The sequence below is a fragment of the Podarcis raffonei genome, chromosome 8, assembly GCF_027172205.1.
Source record: "Podarcis raffonei isolate rPodRaf1 chromosome 8, rPodRaf1.pri, whole genome shotgun sequence".
NCBI classification, from domain to species: Eukaryota; Metazoa; Chordata; class Lepidosauria; order Squamata; family Lacertidae; genus Podarcis; species Podarcis raffonei.
The window spans coordinates 34,456,929-34,476,361 of NC_070609.1; the positions used below are offsets into that span (position 1 = coordinate 34,456,929).

The 19,433-nt window shown below is 47.7% G+C and overlaps 2 long non-coding RNA genes across 2 annotated transcripts in view; one reads left to right on the forward strand and one right to left on the reverse strand.

Moving 5' to 3' along the window:
* LOC128418942 (uncharacterized) overlaps positions 1 to 8,523 on the reverse strand; it is a 61,955-nt gene extending 53,432 nt beyond the window's left edge. Inside the window, exon 1 of the long non-coding RNA XR_008331788.1 lies at positions 8,400 to 8,523. This is a non-coding gene — a long non-coding RNA (uncharacterized LOC128418942). The remainder of the gene's footprint in view (positions 1 to 8,399) is intronic.
* A 1,559-nt stretch (positions 8,524 to 10,082) lies between these two features.
* On the forward strand, positions 10,083 to 12,150 carry LOC128420396 (uncharacterized). The gene is made up of 3 exons (XR_008332014.1): positions 10,083 to 10,379; positions 10,500 to 10,639; positions 11,262 to 12,150. It is a non-coding gene; the product is annotated as an uncharacterized LOC128420396 (long non-coding RNA).
* The last annotated feature ends 7,283 nt before the right edge of the window (positions 12,151 to 19,433 follow it).

Here is a 19,433-nt window from a genome sequence, read left to right on the forward strand (position 1 = left end):
TAATTCCCAGGCAAGTCTACTCAGAGTCCAAAGCAGGTGGTGTTTGCTTCAAGCATCATCAAGAACACACACACACAAAAACAGTTAACACCCTGGGAAGCTTTTGCACATGCTCCATTCGTCATCTTTGACTTGTTGCATTTTAATCTAATTATTCTCTCATGGCTTTTTAATAAACCTACCGCTGGCACCTGGCTTGATGCTGACAGGTTCCCTGGGACTGCAGCTGTTTGGCTCTGAAGCCGTTTCTGTCAAGCAATGGGGCAGGCAACAGAGCATCCACCCAAAGGCTCTGCCTCGCTCTGTCTTTCTGTCACTCCTCAAGAAGGTTCCCAGAACCCATTTCCTTCTCCTTCAGAAAGGGGGACCGAGTGATTGATGGCCATTCACGGCCTCCAAGGAAAGAGAATTGGTTCCAGCAATGCGTTGATGTGGACTTTGTAATGCCAGATTCAACTTTCTCTCTCTTTAGAGAGACTCCACTTACTTTACACCATGGAAATAAAAAAACGCAGCCACACAATCTATGTGTTTATGTGAGTTTTGTTTTTTCCAGGGTATGAAGGAGCGTCTCCACCCCCATCGTTCTGCCCGGACACTGAGGTCCAGTGCCGAGGGCCTTCTGGTGGTTCCCTCGCTGTGAGAAGTCAAGTTACAGGGAACCAGGCAGAGGGCCTTCTTGGTAGTGGCACCTGCCCTGTGGAATACCCTCCCACCAGATCTCAAAGAGAAAAACAACCACCAGACTTTTAGAAGGCATCTGAAGGCAGCCCTGTTTAGGGAAGGTTTTAACGTTTAACAGACTATTGTATTTTAATATTTTGTTGGAAGCCGCCCAGAGTGGCTGGGGAAACCCAGCCAGATGGGCGGGGTATAAATAATAAATAAATTGTTGTTGTTGTTGTTGTTGTTGATGATGATGATGCTAGGGCTGTGTCCCAGATTTGGCCCATTCCCAGACCAAATTGGGCCAATTCAGGACCTGGGCTGAATTAGATTAGCCCTGGATTGCCCTGGGTCAGTTCAGCCCACCTGGAGCAACCCAGAGCTGTCAATCTCACTGGGACTTCCTTTCAAGTAAGTGGCTGGTGGGATGGCATGGGAATGGTGTTGTTGCTTAGCTGACTTCCCAATACCATGATTTTCTGCCCATTACTGAAAGGGGGAGGCAGTAGGCAGTGCAAATCTCTGATGCTCCTGTCACTGTGCCCATGCCATACGGATCTCCCCACCACTTCACTGCTGTGCAGTGCTGGGAGGCCAGGTGAGCAACACCACACTCCCTGCACTGCCCCACCAGCCACTACTGCTCCCCACACCCCAACCACATGAGCTAATGCAATTCTAGGTTACATCCTCAGAAGTATTGTGTCCAGATCAAGGAAAGTAATAGTGCCACTCTATTCTGCCTTGGTCAGACTCCCCCTGGAATCCCATGTCCAGTTCTGGGCACCACAGTTTAATAAGAATATTGACAGGCTGGAATGTGTGCAGTAAAGATTGACTAAGATGATCAAGGGTCTGGAAAACAAGCCTTATGAGGAGCAGTTGAGGGAGTTGGGTATGGTTAGTCATCTTCAAGTATCTGAAGGGCTGTCCCATCGAAGATGAAGCTTGTTCTCTGCTGCATTACAGGGAACTGGAATAAATGACCCTTTGGGTCCCTTCCAACTCTACAATCCTATGATTCTGTAATGAAGAGGGAAATGGAATTGAAAGGTAAAGTTACAGCGGGAAATGGATGAATGTGCCAGTCTGAGTTTCTCATTTTTACCATCTTAAATCCAGTTCTTCACATTTCCACATCAATTATCTATTTTTTTAAAAAAAACCTCATGAAAATTCATCAGCATTTTGATGCAAATTTCCCCTGATATACATGCTGCTGTATGCAGTTTTGACTAATGTACACATTTTTGTATGCACTTTCCCCAAACAAAATGCATTTTTGTATGTTATTTTAACCAATGGATACATTCCCCAAATATATGCAATTTTAAAAACACATTGGTTGGCTGAAGAACTGGATTGCAAAATTCAGAGAATTGCACATTTCTTAGAAGAATCATATTTTGGTTTCTGTATTGGGTGGGAAAGTGTGACTTGGATCATTTCTCATTAAAAGGCAAACAAAACTGAATTCCTCCTCCACCCCTCACTGCAGCACTAAGACCTGTCAAAGTACCAGGTTTGTGTCTTGTGGTGGAGGGAACAGGGTCTTTAGGTATTTTTTGAGATGCCAAGGGGGAAACAAGTATGCAAAACCAGCAGGACTGAGTTCCTGCCAAAGCAAAGGCTGGGTGACAGCTGCCTTCTTGGACAGAAAGATCCCAATGGCAGTCCTCCAATCCAAGCGGGTCTAATTATGGGCCACCAGCTCATGCAATCCTCTTTGAAGGAGATCTGCCTAGAAATCCCCTCCTGTTTGCAAGGTGAGCACAGCAATTTGCAGGCTGAGCAGCGCCAGCAGGTTTGAGAAAAGGTCGAGGGCCTGGGAATCCACACCCCTTGCCTTCTGGGATTCATGACATGAAACAGTGGAAGATGCTGCTGACGCAGGAACTGCCCTTTCGCAAAGGTCATGCCTCCTCCTGATTTTACTACAGAGCCCCCAGAGAAAATGGAGAGAAGGCAGGCTAGTGTGGAAATCAGAGAGCTCATGCTCTGCTCTTACCCAAATGGCACCAGAGAAAGACATAGGCAAGAGAGGAATCTGCATGCTTCAGGAGGTGATTTCTTCCCCTTTCCCCCCCCTCTCCTTCTGAGAAAGGGCTGTGAACAGCTTTGCTTAGAAACAGGTGTGGAATAATGGTAAGCAGTGCTTTCCCCCCTAGAGAAATAGGTGCCGGTACTCACCATGAAGTTGTTACAATAATTGCCACACTTTTTAACCACAAAAAATGCCAGTACTGCGTACCCCTGAGTACCCCTGGGGAAAAAAGCACCGGTGTTAAGAGTGTCACACTGGGATCTGAGAGACCAGGGTTTAAATCCTGCAATGCGCTCTACGTGGGGCTACCTTTGAAGGTGACCCGGAAACTACAACTAATCCAGAATGCGGCAGCTAGACTGGTGACTGGGAGCAGCCGCCGAGACCATATAACACCGGTCTTGAAAGACCTACATTGGCTCCCAGTACGTTTCCGAGCACAATTCAAAGTGTTGGTGCTGACCTTTAAAGCCCTAAACGGCCTCGGTCCAGTATATCTGAAGGAGCGTCTCCTCCCCCATCGTTCTGCCCGGACACTGAGGTCCAGTTCCGAGGGCCTTCTGGTGGTTCCCTCACTGCGAGAGGCCAAGTTACAGGGAACCAGGCAGAGGGCCTTCTCGGTAGTGGCACCCACCCTGTGGAACGCCCTCCCATCAGATGTCAAAGCGATAAACAACTACCTGACATTCAGAAGACATCTGAAGGCAGCCCTGTTCAGGGAAGTTTTTAATATGTGACATTTTAGTTTATTTTTCATCTTTGTTGGAAGCCGCCCAGAGTGACTGGGGAAACCCAGCCAGATGGGCGGGGTACAAATAATAAATTATTATTATTATTATTATTATTATTATTATTATTATTATTATTAAATCCCCACTTCAGCCATGAAACTCACTCGGGTGATCCTGCACCAGTCACAGTCTCTACTACTAACTTACCTCACAGTGCCGGATTTACGTATAAGCTAAACAAGCTATAGCTTGTTTTAAAGGGAAATTTTAAGGGAAAAATTTTAAAGGGGAAAAAACTAGATGTACATTTCCAAAATATAAGATAAAAAACAAATCAAATAAAACCTACATACAGCAACAGTGTTTTGTGTTGTGTAGGCTCCTATCATGTAAATAATGGGCTCCACCTGCTAGGCTTTTGTTATGTGCAAATGGCTTTAGATACCTATTAGGTCCATAAATTACCATATAGCATATATTCAACCCAAATACAGTGACAATTTGTTGTTGACAAAGGACAGCTGGACATATAAAGGGCCCCATTACCTTCAGTAGCTTAAGGCCTCATCAGACCTAAATCTGGCCCCGCTCACAGGTTATTGTGCATACCCCCTGAGCTCCTTGGAGGTAGAGGGTGGGGTATAAATGCAATTTTCAAAATGTGGCTTTCCCTGAGCTCATTCTTATCAGTTTGATTTGCACAGGACACTTAGGAAACTACCGTATTTTTCGCCCTATAGGACGCACTTTTTCCCCTCCAAAAATGAAGGGGAAATCTGGGTGCGTCCTATGGGGCGAATGCAGGCTTTCGCTGAAGCTTGGAGAGCGAGAGGGGTCGGTGCGCACCGACCCCTCTTGCTCTCCAGGCTTCAGGAAGACATCCGCAGCCTAGTCAGCCCTGCAGGAGTTCCCGCAGGGCTGTCTAGGCTGCGGATAGTAGCCTGCCGCCCGGAGTGCCGGGCGCACTGAAAGCAGAGCGCCCGGCGCTTCGGGAACACATCCGCAGCCTAGGCAGCCCTGCGGGAGGTCCCGCAGGGATGCCTAGGCTGCGGATAGCAGCCTGCTTCCCGGAGCGTCGGGTGCTCTGCTTTCAGGGCGCCCGGCGCTTCAGGAACACACCCACAGCCTAGGCAGCCCTGCGGGAGTTCCCCGCAGGGCTCCCCACGCTGCAGATAGCAGCCTGCCGCCAGGCGGGCGGGGTGCCCTGAAGCAGAGTGCCCCTCGCGCCAGGCATACATCCGCAGCGTGTGGAGCCCTGCAGGAGTTCCCCGCAGGGCTCCCCAAGCTGCGGATAGCAGCCTGCCGCCCAGTGCACGGGGCACCCTGAAGCAGAGCGCCCCGCACGCCGGACAGACATCCACAGTGTGGGGAGCCCTGCAAGAGTTCCCCACAGGGCTCCCCATGCTGTGGATAGCAGCCTGCCACCCGGTGGGCGGGGCGCCCTGAAGCAGAGCACCCCTGGCGCCGGGCATACATCCGCAGCGTGGGGAGCCCTGCAGGAGTTCCCCACAGGGCTCCCCACGCTGCGGATAGCAGCCTGCCGCCCGGTGGGCGGGGCGCCCTGAAGCAGAGCACCCCTGGCGCCGGGCATACATCCGCAGTGTGGGGAGCCCTGCAGGAATTCCCCGCAGGGCTCCCCACGCTGCGGATCGCAGCCTGCCGCCCGGTGGGTGGGACGCCCTGAAGCAGAGCACCCCGCGCGCTGGACAAACATCCGCAGCGTGGGGAGCCCTGCAGGAGTTCCCCGCAGGGCTCCCCACACTGTGGGTAGCAGCCTGCCGCCCGGCGGGCGGGCCACCCTGAAGCAGAGCGCCCCTCGCGCTGGGCAGACATCGGCCAGCCCCACAAGCTCGGGGGACAGCAGGGAGGCGCAGCGCCGCCATCCCGCTGTTCCTCGACCTGGTTCGGTTTCCCCGACCTGCTTTTTGGGGGGGGAAATAAAGGGGGGAAATTCCTTTATTCCCCCCCCAAAAAATAGGTGTGTCCTATGGCACGGAGCGTCCTATGGGACGAAAAATACGGTATTTGCATCTAGCAAGGAAACAAAAGAGGTGTGAGAGCTGTTGCTGCTCAGTGGCAGAGCCTAAGCTCAGCCTGCAGAAGGAGTCCAGGTTCATTGCTTGACTTCTCCAGTTCAAAGCTCTCAAATGGCAAGTGCTCCACCTTAGAGAGCCAACACCTATCCAAGCGGATAATGCAAGCCTAGATCGACAACTTCATGTGTTTCAATGGGCTAGAGATGGAGAAACTCACACCACTAGAGGGTAGCAGAGCACATGTGTGGGATTGCTAACTTCAGAAGACAAGGCCTCAGGGTCCACCATGTTTTTCTGCAGCAATGGACATGCACCAGTCTCTGCTAGGGGGACAATATACTGTGCCAAAACTGTTTGCATGCAGATCTCATTTCATTATATTTCATTTCCAGTTCCATTAATCTCATTTTATTGTATTTTATTTTTATACCCAACTCCATTAAACAGCACAGCTGCTCAAGCAGCTAAGTGAATATAGCTAATGAACAGGCATGGCAAAAGCTGGATGGTTCAAGAACTAAATTGCCTTTGGAGTGAGCAAAGCAGAATGAGGAAAGGAACTTGTTTTGCAAATGATTTAAAAACTTGCATAAATCGTGGGAGTCTCTTTTTTTAAGTGTACAATATGTAGTGTTAAGTGGGTACACTTGTTGCAATTAAGTTAGCAAGGGAGGGTGGAAATCCATGGTCAATAATGTACTTTAAGCACATTTTCTATGTGGCTATTGATACAGACCACTTGTGACAAGAAACTGATATAGTGTAGCACAAACAGGAACAGAGAAGAGGAGCTTAACAAAACCAACACCGCTAAGGGGAATAGCAAGGAGGGGGCCAAGTAAGCAATGGATTCTGGCTATGCTCATGAGGTGATTGGGAAATATAAGTATGGATGTATGAAAGCCTCAGGCAGAATCATACAGAAAATTCTGTGCACCTTCTCTTAAAAAATCATGCACACTCCAGTCTTGATTCTGCCTCGACTCAACATAAGAAGAGCCTGTTGGATCAGGCCAGTGACCCATTTAGTTCAACATTGTGTTCACACAGTGGCCAGCCTGATGCCTGTAGGAAACAAGCAGGATTTGAGAACAAGAGCCCTCTCCCCTCCTGTGATTTCCAGCATTGCTGCATCCAACTGTGGAGGCAGAGTCAAGCCATCATGACTAAGAGCCATCAATAGCCCTCTCCTCTATGAATTTGTCTAATCCTCTTTTAAAGTCATCTAGGTTGGTGGCCAACCTGGAGAGATCGGCTAGAGAGAGGATCCTTGGTGTGGCCCAGTATGGCAGGTCTGAGGTCACTCTGTGCTGTCAGCCTTAAGCCTAGAATGGATCCACCAAAACGAACCAGCTCTCTTGAGTGGAAATGTGCATGACTTGACTCCCTGACCCCATTTTCTTCCATATGGTGCCCTGCAAGAGAGAAATGTCCCGTCCAGATCTTTTGGATCTTTTTTTTTTGCTGTCAATTTAATCCGACTGCCTTGCCTGGGACTGTCTATTTCAGCTCAGTGCAGCTCTGACGGAACAGCAAATTCATGAAGGAAAAAATAAACCCACACAAGTTACAATAATTTAAATAATTGGGTGTTTTTGTGTGTGTATGTGACAGCATCAGGAATACACAATGCTCATCCACTGTAAAATCCTGAGGGACTGCAGAAAACAGGAGCAGATGAATCCTTGTGAAAGAAAAATGCTATTTTCATGCAAATATCCCTCCGTAATAAAATACCCAGGGAATATAAAATGGCAAGGAAATGCATGAGATACATACTGCCTGGTTTTCAAAACACAAGTGTGCCTCTCCTTAAAAAAATAGCACTGATTGTATTAACAGTAATGAATGAAGGAGCATTTTAACAACAGAGCAACAAGGAGGGCAAAGAAGGCAGGGGTGTGTGGAGCACGATGATGACACACTGTCTGGTTTTTATTGTGAAAGGCAAAGAGAGGCCAGGTCTTTGGGAATAAGAGAAGCCAGGGAGATTTGTAGAACCAGAGGAAGCATTCTTTAAGAACATGCCACACCAGGCAGTCTCCTGCCCCCGTTTTATACTACACAGTTCCACAAAAGCATCGGGGAAGGGGGCAGCCAGAATTCAGCTGCAGAGGAGACTAGTTCATCTGTCTGTGCTTCTCATGAGTCCTCTCCAATTCCCAAACATCTGGGCCCACCACAGTCTTCCCATCAGATATTCTGCAGCAGACTTCCCAGTGCAATATCTTGCAAGCTATTAACAAGCTCTTAACCTGTTTGTGTGTGTGTGGGGGGGGGGGGGGAATCCAGTGCACTGCTTTTTGGAGCTTTCCAAATTAGGTTTATTAATGTCAGATTATAGGAACGGTTTGAAAACAAACGATGGGCTGGGAGATTTCTCAGCACTAAAACCAAGCAAAACAAAAGCACCCCAGGCCCTATTAATCTTGCCGCTAATAAAAATGAAATAGACCCATGGCCCTTTTCTGGAGATGAAGTTCACTGTGATTATTTCTCTGCACCAGCCGTGAAGTGCTCGACTCCAACCCTCCAGAATACATCGGCTGTTTGGAGAGAGATCATTAGCTCGGACAGCGGGGGAGGTGTCACAGTACGGTAATTTATCAGTTGCCTATGGAGAAGTGAACAGCTTTCTCTGGATCATCTGAAAACGCCAAGAACATTTTCTCTCTCGAGACCAGCAGCAAGGGGAGATCTTAAAGCTGGGATTTTTATCTGCTAAAATAGAGTTTCGTCTTCTACAACTGGGCGTATTATGCAGTGCATTTAAAAAAGCAACAGCAACCATTTTTTAAAAACCTCCACGCTCTGAAACAGCAGTTGAAGCCGTGCATTTTAGAAATACCATTAGCCTGCTTTATAACTGATGCCGGAGAAGGGGAGGCACTTCAAACCTGGATAAGAAAATGTCAAATTTACCTGTTGCTTTTCAGAGATGCAAATATATTGGTGCATCATCCTTAAGCTGGATCGTGCAACCATTATAGTAACCACAGAATCCTTTGAAGCCCCAGCACTCAGCTAAGCAGAAGCAGGTGATGAAATCCATCCCGCCAAAGTCTCAAGCCATGTGATGACTTCTTGTAAAGGCCAGCGCTGGCACTCTTCCAGGGTGGTGGTGCAGCCCACCCACTTGAATACTTTCCACCTATCCCATAACCCCCTTCTTCTAAGCTAGCGCCCCTTCTGCCCTCAGATCCCTGAGTGCTTTTGAAGCATTGTTTTCCCTCAGTCAGCTGGGAGAAGAATAAAAATAGCATTTCCTATAGAGTTATGTTTAATGGCAATTCCCTTCTCCATGGATAAGCTTCTTCTATAAAGCTTAAAGGTAAAGGGACCCCTGACCGTTAGGTCCAGTCATGGGCGACTCTGGGGTTATGGCGCTCATCTCACTTTATTGGCCGAGGGAGCCGGCGTACAGCTTCCGGGTCATGTGGCCAGCATGACTAAGCTGCTTCTGGCAAACCAGAGCAGCGCACGGAAATGCTGTTTACCTTCCTGCCGGAGCGGTACCTATTTATCTACTTGCACTTTGGCGTGCTTTCGAACTGCTAGGTCTATAAAGCTTACTTGGAGGCAAGTCTATGTCAGCAGAAGTGTCCTGAAGCTTTAACTAGATGCTTCCTTCTTGCAGTTTTTGCCCCTGCCATTGCTTCCCGTTCAGCATAGCCTTTATGGATGCATAGACTCTTAATTGGCCCTTAATTAAACCATTCCTGGGGCACTGAGGCAGGGGACTACTGCTTTCCTCTCTTTGTTGTAATTATGAAATAGCATTATTTAATTACAAAGGGGAAAATGCTATTGGTCTATGCGGTGCTTCTCCTGATCGGCTCAGGTGTGTTTGGCAGGGACTCCTTCCTATCATAGTGTGGCGTTTTGCCCTCCTTTCATACCATGGACCCTCAGCTGGTAAAAACATGAGCTGTTGCACCACACCAGAGCCTCTGTAATCCTGAGATGGGATGTCCCATGGCGTATATGACTGATGCATGCAGTTCTCACTGAGAGTTCAGGGGCTATTCTGAAATATTTGCAGTGCGAATTTGCATCTCAGAAACTCCTCCTCTTTCCCCCCATGACATTCCTTTTTTGGTCTGGGCATGCAAAAGGGGACTGGAGGTTTTTTTCCCCTCCTGCAGGGGTGGCTCCAACTGCTGTCTTCAGTTGCAGGAGTCTGTGCAGGTCCTGTGACCAGGACTGGGGCCTTCCTAAGTTTGTTCTGGAGAGGCAAGGCGCAGCCGCACAGCTGAGGCCGCTTGGTAACTCACTGCACCTGGTGGCAAGAGTCGGGAAGGGATATAAGGCCAGCATTTCCCTTTGGTTCTTTGCCACAGCAACACGTTTCTTGCCTTGCTGCATTTAGCTTCTTGCTTCCTGATCCTCAGACCTCGGCTTCTTGACTCCTTGCTTCTTGACCTTCGGACCCTTGATTTCGTGACTCCCTGCTTCTTGGCCCTCGGACTCCTGGCTTCTGGACTCTTGTTCCTGCTCCCACCCTACCATCTTGCCCCCGGTCCCGACATCCTCAGCTGGGACTTCGATCGCCCGTAGACCGCACCGTGACATTCAGCTTCCTAGCACCACTGTGGGCACCACTGTGACTGTTGGGGTGAGGAGGTTGCGGTGGTGTGATGTCCTGGCAAAGGCAAATGTAGGGGAGCACCACCGGTTCAGTTGCACCAGATGCAAAACTTCTGGGGCGCCACAGTAGGCACCTCAACTGACATCCGACAGAAGGTGAGAGGCCGGGTGGGGGCAGATTTTGGTGTTGCACGGGGCGCCACTGAAATTTGAGACTGGTCCTGGATCATCACAACAGAGGGGAGGACCTGAACCAAAGGATTCAAATGACAAGAAAGGAGATTCCAACCAAACAGTAGGAAGAACCTTCAGGAGGTAAGAGTCATGGAATGGACTACTTCAGAATGTGGTGGACTCTTCTTCCTTGAAGGTTTCTCAGCTGAGGTTGGAGGTCCACCTGTCAGGGAGTCTTTAGCTGTGATTCCTGTGTGGCAGGGGGCCATACTTGATGACCTTTGGATTCCCTTCCAACTCTGCAGTTCTATGAGTCTAACATCACTGGCTGCCTCCATTTCCAGGTGACATATCGGTATCATTGCCAGCTCTGTTCCCGACTGCTCGCTCTGGTGCACCAGGTAAGGGGAGGTTAGTTGCATCTAGTCAGTTGCACCAGGTAGGTGGGTGTCTGTTAATCCCCCCTCTCTCTGTGCGTATGTGTATATCTCCTTTTCTGGGCTGAGCAGGCATAGCATACACCATACCTTCTGGTGATGTGGTGGCAGCATAACTTCAATGTAGTGCAAATTTGAACCTAGGATCTCTCTATCTAGCTCCATACTATTGCATTTTATTGTGAAGTGTTGCTCAGTGGTAGAGCATTAACTTTGAAAGCAGAAGGTCCTGGGTTCAATTTCCAGCATTTTCTGGTAGGGTTGGGAAGGATTTATGCTTAAAACCCTGGAGAGCTGCTGCCAGTCAGTGCCGACAATACTAGACTCGATGGAATCAATAACTTGGGTTCCTGAGTTGTTGATGATGATTCCATTGTTATTTTCTTCTTAACCTTTGTAAGCCTTTTAGGACATTCTGTAAATATCAGTAAATAAAATCTGTAAATATCTGTAAATAAAAAACTTTTATATTGATTCTATGTCTGCTTAACTATGATGGCTCCTGGGAGTTTTAATTTTGAGGAGGCTGCCAAATATTTTTCACTAAAGATCCCAGTGCCTGCCTTCTTCCTTCACATAACTGCAGTTCTCAAAGTGAGAAGAATAAGACGTATTTTATTGAGCCTGTTTATGAGGAGTCCAGTTCATCACCACCCCTGAATTCTACGAGACTTCTCCTTGCAACTAAAACTTGACAAATGTCATGTCCCCTTCTTCAGGAAATTTGAGGCTGGCAGCTTTCTCCCTTTTCAGAATGTTCCAAAACAGTTGCAAAACTGTCAGGTGGAAATTGCCACAACAGAAATCATATCGAGCAACATTTTGACAAAACCTCTTTTTTATTTTGCTCTAAATTTTCTCTGCTGATGGGATTTCAACCCAGCTCACGTGAATCAAGGTTTACTCGGAGCATCGTCCGGGAGCCTCAACACTCACTCTTGTTTTGTGTGTCGGCATAAAGATAGATATAATTTTGAAAATTGCAGCGGAAAAAGAAAGACACAGAAAATTACCTCTTTCAACAACGTTAAGCCATTCTGTTCCATTAATATATTTCTGAACCTGAATATTGCAAAGGGAAAAGTACATTATCTCAGAGGACGAAGCAACCTGGTAATGTATTCTGGCCATAATGCGGTCTCATTCAGGATGCAAAATGCAGGGTGTTGGAAAATGTAAAAAAACCACAGAGACTTGCTTAATGTGGGGTTTGAAAAACAACTAAATCAGATGGATGCATTATCCGTAAACTTCCCAACCTGCCACTGGCTTATGTTAATTTCTTTTTTCTTTCTTTTATTTTGAGGAAGGGTTCGCAATGTTTATTCTTCCTGTAATTGAAAGCCCTTTTGGTCACAAGTCATATCACAGCCATTAGTCACTGCATTTCCTCATTGGAGGAATATGTAAGCAATGAGAATGGCGAGTGGAGGGACCCCAGTGAGCAAGATCCTGCACCACATTGTCTTACCTAATAAATGTTCCTATCTGCAGAACACACACTGCTACAGATGCCACATAACACCTGTTTTGCATTTGTAAGGACTAGATCTTTTAGTGTGCCAGCCTACACTTTGGAACTCCCTGCCTATCGATACCAGGCAAGGCACCCTCACTGTACTCTTTTTCAGTGCCTGCTAAAAACATTTTTGTTTAAAGAAGCCTCCTCAAATGTTTAGAAAGCCGGTGTGAGTTTTAATCTGTTTTTAAGTCTATTGCTATTTTAGCTTTTTGAAAGTATTGATAATTTTTCATATGGATAATAGTATTATGTAACCTTTTTGGTAAACTGCATCGAGTGTTGGCTTGTCTTTCATTTCATTTTTACGATTAAATAGCGTATAAATTTTAAGGGGAAAACAAACAAACATCCTGCCCTCTGCCCTGAACCATCTCTGAGGAAGGGAGGAAAGCAAATGGCATTGGAGGGAGAGGCTGGGATCAATTCACTTGGACATTCTTCTGAGTCACAGCAGAAGGGGGGAGGGAGCAACAGTATCTAGAGTTCCCTCCCCCAAAAGGAGAGTTGCTTCCTTCTCCCCAACAAGCCCCTTCCTCCAATTTATCCCAAACATGGGAGAGGGTTGAGGGAAGCCAAAAGAGTTTCCCCAAGGTTGGGTATATTTCTCAAGGGGCTACACACCCCTGGGCAGCTCCAAATCATGTCAGTAGGGCTTTCAGTGGGGATGGATAAGAACCTAAGAAGAGCTTGCCAATGGGGCATCAAGTCCAGTATCCTGTTCTCACAGTGGCTCTGGGAAACCAGCAAGCAGGATCTGAGGGCAAAAGCCCTCTCCTCTCCCGTGGTTTCCAACAACTGGTATTCAGAAGCATTGCATTCTCCAACTGTGGATGCACAGCGTAGCCATCGTGGCTACTAGCCACCAACTGCCCTTTCCTCCATGAATGTGTCTAATCTTATTTTAAAGCCATCTAGGTTGGTAGGATTGTGCCCCATGGGTGAGACCTGGCTATCCCTCTCTCTGCCTCAGCAGTCACACCTGCCACCTCTCAGGGGCCACCTAATGGTCAGTTTGCCTGTACTTGAAAGGGCAAGGGTGTGGTATTTAATGAGAGAGGGCATGGGGGCAACGCAAAGCGTCTCAACCAGTTGAGGGTCACAGGATCTGTGTGGCCTTGAGTCCTGGTTGCATTTCTGCATACATATAATTCTCGCCGCCTAGGAGAGGTTTGTTGCAGTGGCTGGAGGCAGCAACTGCAAGCTGCCTCGCTGTTAATCAATGCTTTCTCTGCTGTTATCTTGAGCATTGCAAGCCCAGATCTTAAGTTTCGATGAAATTAAATTAAATTAATGTATACATTAATTACCCTCAAACATCCTCCTCCCCGTCTTACACTTTGCCTCAGAGGCCACATTGGCAAGGGAGAAATGAGCGGCGCCCCCCGCCCCAAATGAAAAACCTCAATTATATTTTGCAAATAATGGGATGATTACAGTTTTTATGTTTGCATTAAATTGAGGGGAATTATGAGATATTTAACTGACATTTTATCCCGATAGCCCACAGCAAGCTAGGTAGCAGTTACATGCTGTAATAAATGTCACCATTTAAAAATTAATTGCTACACTATCTAACTTGCTGTGGGCTGTCTTGTTAAATATTAATGGGATGTCTTGGGAAAAAAAGTGTTGTGACTTGAAAGAATTATTTAGATGCAGACGGAGTGGCTGAGGAAAAGCCACCAGCTTGTTGAGTTGAAAGCGTGGCGCTAATGACATGGGGACTTTCCTTTCTCAATGCTGCCTCATCCCCACACCCATCAGCCAGGATTATCTTTGGCAAGACCTTGCAGGTAGCGTAAGGCACCTCCTGAACTCCTGAGGAAAGGGGTTTCTGGCTCATTGCCACAGAAATCCCTCATGCCCAAAATGAACATTTCAAGTCAAAACAGAAGCTGGCCAGCGAGTGCGAGTCTACACCTTTTTTTTTTTAGATCTATGACTCCACCTATCTCCTAGCTGCTCCTAGCCACATTTGGTCAAGCTACGGGGTGGGAACAATCCGTATTTCCTTTTCTTCAATCTGTCCCGTGTAACAGCCGTGGGCTTTAAGCTTTCCAGCCAGGTCTCTACTGTTGCGCGCGCGCACACATGTATGTGCGAGGGTCCTTCTGAGCAGCCCTAGCCATCTGCCTCAATCTATGAGAATGAGGGAGGTGGGGCACATTTACTTGACCTGCTCCAGAACCAGGGGTGACCCCCAAACCTGGTAGGGAGACAGCTTGCCATAGGTAGATCTCCAGGTAGGGAGACAGCTTGAACATTTGTTGTTGTTGTTTAGTCGTTTAGTCGTGCCCAACTCTTCGTGACCCCATGGACCAGAGCACGCCAGGCACTCCTGTCTTCCACTGCCTCCCGCAGTTTGGTCAAACTCATGCTGGTAGCTTCGAGAACACTATCCAACCATCTCGTCCTCTGTCGTCCCCTTCTCCTTGTGCCCTCCATCTTTCCCAACATCAGGGTCTTTTCCAGGGAGTCTTCTCTTCTCATGAGGTGGCCAAAGTATTGGAGTCTCAGCTTCAGGATCTGTCCTTCTAGTGAGCACTCTGGGCTGTCAAACCAGCATCTATCTGTTCAGGGCTGTCCCGAGTTGACCAACAACTTACTGTTAACAACTTTATGGTGAGTTCCTGCACCTATTTTTCTTGGGAAAAGGAATTGCAGATGCTGCTTATGGGAAACCCACAAGCAGGATTCTAGCCCAAGAGTCCTCTCCCCTCCTGTGGTTTCCAGCAACTGGTATTAAAGAGCATTGCTGCCTCCAACTGTGGAGGCAGAGTATAGCCATCATGGCTAGCAGCCATTGCTAGCCCTCTCCTCCATGAATATCTTCATTTAAAGTCTTCACTGCCTCCTGTGGGAGCGAGTTTCCTAGTTTAGCGATGTGCTGCATGCAGGAGGGCTTTATTTCCTCCGTCCTGTGTCTTCCCACATTGGATGTTCACAAGTCCTAGTGTTTTGGGAGAAGGAGAAAAAAACTTTTCTCTATCCACTTTCTCCATGCCTCACATAATTTCATAAACTTCTACCTACATTATCATCGTGCAAGACAGGTGTGCCAGGAACCTGTGGCCAATTGTGGATGCCCAGTGTGGGTCCTTCTCCTCCTTGTCTCTGAACCGTTCAAACACCAGAAGCCTCTGTGTGTCTGATGTCATTATCACAGCAAATACCAATCGTTTCTGCAGCATGTACAGCTGTTACGTAACGTGTAAGGCTCAGGTGTGATTTCTTCAAAAGCTTTTCACAAGTTGCAAAAATGCATCTGCTTCGGGGTGATTTGTCTTTCTGCGGGAGCACAGTGAAGAAGGGTAAAAACATTCAGAATGAGGACAATAAGTTCTTACCTCATAGAATCCTAGAATTGTAGAGTTTGAAGGTATTCTCCCCTCCACCACAAGGGTCACCGAGTCCAGCCAGGAATGATAGCTAAAGGATCCCTGACAGATGGTCATTAGACCTCTGTGAAGGAGAGTCAACCAGCTTCTAAGGTAGTCTGTTATGCTGTCAAGCAGCTCTTATAATTCTTTCTAATGCAGCTGTTTTAACAGTGGTCTCCAGTGGCATAGCGACAGTTGCCAGCACCCGGGGGAAGGAAAGTATTGTGCCTCCTAATCGGCACTATGTGCTGCTGCTAGGTGGAGCTTGGGAGCAGCGACAGGACATGCATGTGCGCCTCCTTGGACTGGGGTGCTGCCACCACTGAAATCTCGCTTTCCGCCCGCCTCCCTCACTGGCAGGGGACGCCACAAGGGCTGCAAGGACCTATCCTCTCCCAGGTCCTGCTTGGTGTGCTGTTAAGGTGAGGCCGGTGGGTGGAATGGGGTACAGCTCTAATCAGGGCAGCAGCTGCAGAGATGCGCCCCTAAAAATATTTGTGCCTGGAGCAATCACCCTGGTAGCTCCCCCTCCCACTATGCCTCTGATGGTGTCCTATGTTATTGACCAGATACCCTCACCAGCAATCTGGCTGCCCTATTCTGCACCAGCTGGAGCTTCTAAACCAGACCCAAGGTCAGCCCCACATAGAGCGCATTGCAGTAATCCAGACTCAAGGATACCAACACATAAGAGGTAAGTAACTAGCTCTGCCTTCAGTGACAGGAGGACCCTCCTTGCTTCAGGAACAGCCTACTTTAAACATCAATCACCTCTAACTGAATAGGGGAGGCTCTGCTCCATTGGGAGCTTCTGAGCTAGGGTCCTTGGGGGAGGGAAGTGCAAGGTCCAATGCAACTGGAGAGGTGCTGGACAAACATGGTTGGCTCACGGTAGTGTACCTGGGTTGTTAGAAACATCTGGGGCTGGCTCCAAGGTTAACTCCTGTTCTCAGTTCCCAGCCTCATATCTTGAAGATGGGGAATCCAACCCCAGGGTCATAAGATAATTCCGTTGTGGCATTGTGGAAACATCATGTTATCCATATTACATTATCTATAACTGTTATGGATTAAGAGACCCGGATTTCCCCCCTCAAATAATGTAGTGAAAGTACTACCAAGTAGGAAAAGAACAGCTTTCAAGCAGGGTGAAATAAGTAAATGGGGGTTTGTGAGAGTAAAGGTCTCCAAAAGCACATTTTTTTTGTCAGAAATGTTTCCCTGTGTGAAGCAATGCTGCTGCCAACGCGCAAAATTACTTGGTTCATAAATTGAATCGAGTAGGTTTGCAATTCCCGAATGTATTAGCAAACTCCAGCTTTGTTGCAATGAAATTTAATATTTTTGTAATTCAAACTGAGATTGATGTGTATTAATTCATGTTTTCTCTACTTGTGTGGTCTGTATACCTGATTGTTGAACCCCCACATCATGTTTGTCTATGCTCATATCCTGGTTGTTGTAATATTTTCACATAGCCAGTCTTGTGTAGTGGTTAGAGTTCCAGACTAAGGACTTGGGAGGCCTGGGTTCAAATCTCCACCAAGAAATGAAGCTCACTGGATGTGACCCTGAGCCAGTCACTATCTCTCAGCCTAAACAGGGAGGAGGGGAATTATGAACACCACCTTGGGCTCCTTGAAGGAAAGGTGGGATATAAATATAAAACATGTAATACAGGTAACACATACATACCTAATTCTGAAAGGAATGAAAACTTTCTCACCTTATATTTGAGAGGAACAGCAATCATTCTTCTTGCACCATTGACTTTGCCTCCAAGCTGCTCAACTAAACAAAGCATCCTGAAAGCAGGCAGTCTGATGCATTATTATTATTATTTATTGAATTTATATACCGCCGTATATCCAGGGGCCTCAGGGTGGTTCATAGAATAAAATCAAGATATAAAACCACAAAACACCTAATAAAAATAAAAACAGCAACCCAATAACCCCTCCCCCACAAAAAACACATTTTAAATGAGCATAGAATGTCAATCAGTTCAACCAAAGGCCTGGTTAAAAAGGTACGTTTTTGCCTGGCGCCTAAAGGTGTATAATGAAGGTGCCAGATGAATTTCCTTGGGGAGAGCATTCTACAGATGGGAGCCACTGCAGAGGAGGCCTGTTCTCGTGTTGCCACCCTCTGAACCTTTCAAGGAGGGGGCACACGAAGGAGGGCCTCAGAAGATGATCTCAGGGTCTGGGGAGGTTCATATGGAAAGAGGAGGTCCTTGAGGTATTGCAGTACTGAGCCGTTAAAGGTCAAAACCAGCACTTTGAATTGGGCCTGGAAACTAATTGGTAGCCGAAGATATGCTCAAACCATCTTGTTCCAGGGAGCAACCTGGTCGCTGAATTCTGCACCAGCTAAAGTTTGCAAACCATCTTCAGAGGCAGCCCTACTTATAACACATTGCAGTAATCTACAGTAAACTTGAGGGTGCCAGAGCACAGACAACAGTAGTTAGGCTATCCCTGTCCAGATAAGAGCGTAGCTGGGCCACCGGCTGAAGCTGGCATGGCTATTAGGAAAAGCTAAATGTGATGGTGGAAGCATTTTGTGGGCTTCGAGCATGGCATTGTCCCCATGGAAGTTGGAGCAAGCTTGCTTTCTACTGCTCCAAGGGTTAAAGCCTGAACTGATGGATTCAAACTACCAGAAAGGAGGTTCCTACTAAACATTAGGAAGAACCTTCTGATGGTAAGAGCCGTTCAACAGTGGAACAGACTCCCTCGGAAGATGGTGGAATCTTGTTTATTGGAGATTTCTTTAAACAGAGGCCAGATGGCCATCTGACTTAGCTGTTATTTCTGCATTGCAGCGGGTTGGACTAGATGACCCTTGGAGTTCCCGTTGAACTATTCATTTCTATGATTCTATGAAATTGTGTTGAGAGCTTGGGCACCCTGCCAAGAGATGGAATTGTGTTCTTCACAAAATATGCTGCACTAAATTTTCTACTCCACCAATGTGTGTGTGTGTGGTGGGGGGTGAACAGGCTTGTGGTACAGGAAGTCCCAGATGGTCTTGGAAGGGGGAGCAAAGCAGACTTATTTCAAGCCAGCTAAAGAATTGCCCAGTAAAAGAAAGAGGCATTGAACCCCTGCCTTCGAGCTCCCAAGCCGGTAATTGACGACAGGATCATCTTTCCTCTTTCTCCAACAAAGAGCCTCCAGAGGCCTCTAAAACACAGCAAAAACTCAAGTTGTTGGCTCCGAGCCGCCCCACAGCCCTATGGCACTTGCTCCTTCCTGCATGCAAATTACTTCATTCATCTCTCCCCTCCCTCCCTCCGCCTAAAAGCTTTATTAGCGTTAGGGGAATAGCAAGCCTCATGTGTAAAGTATTGAGCCGGCTGATAAAACGCATAGCTCTAAACAGCGGCAACAGCGGCAGCAACATCATCAGTGTGCAAGGTCTTTAGCCTCCATTATGGACAGTGTCAGAGGCTCAGGAGCAGAAGAGCAGGGGAGAGAGCAAATAGAGAGCGGAGGAGAGGAATCAGAGGGGAGCGTAGGGGAATATGACAGTGGACCGAGAGATTCCGTGAGCTTCTCCAGCGAATCAGAAGATTCCCAGGAGGGGGCGCCTATGGTAAGGGCGAGGCGAATCCCAGAGGGGACGATCCATAAACAGGGAACCAGAGGGGAGTCCCAAAGGAGTAGCGGAGAAGTAGGGCCAGTTCCTCCACCAGAGCACAGTGGGGGAGAAGAGGCATGGGAGTCAGGACCAGCGTCTCCTCCATCGGGGAGTGGGGAGACGGAGGGAAGGGCAGGTCCAGCTAGCCTCCCCGAAAGGGGGAGCAGTGACACAAGTGTAACGGTCAGAAGGAAAGTGGGAGGCTGCGCGC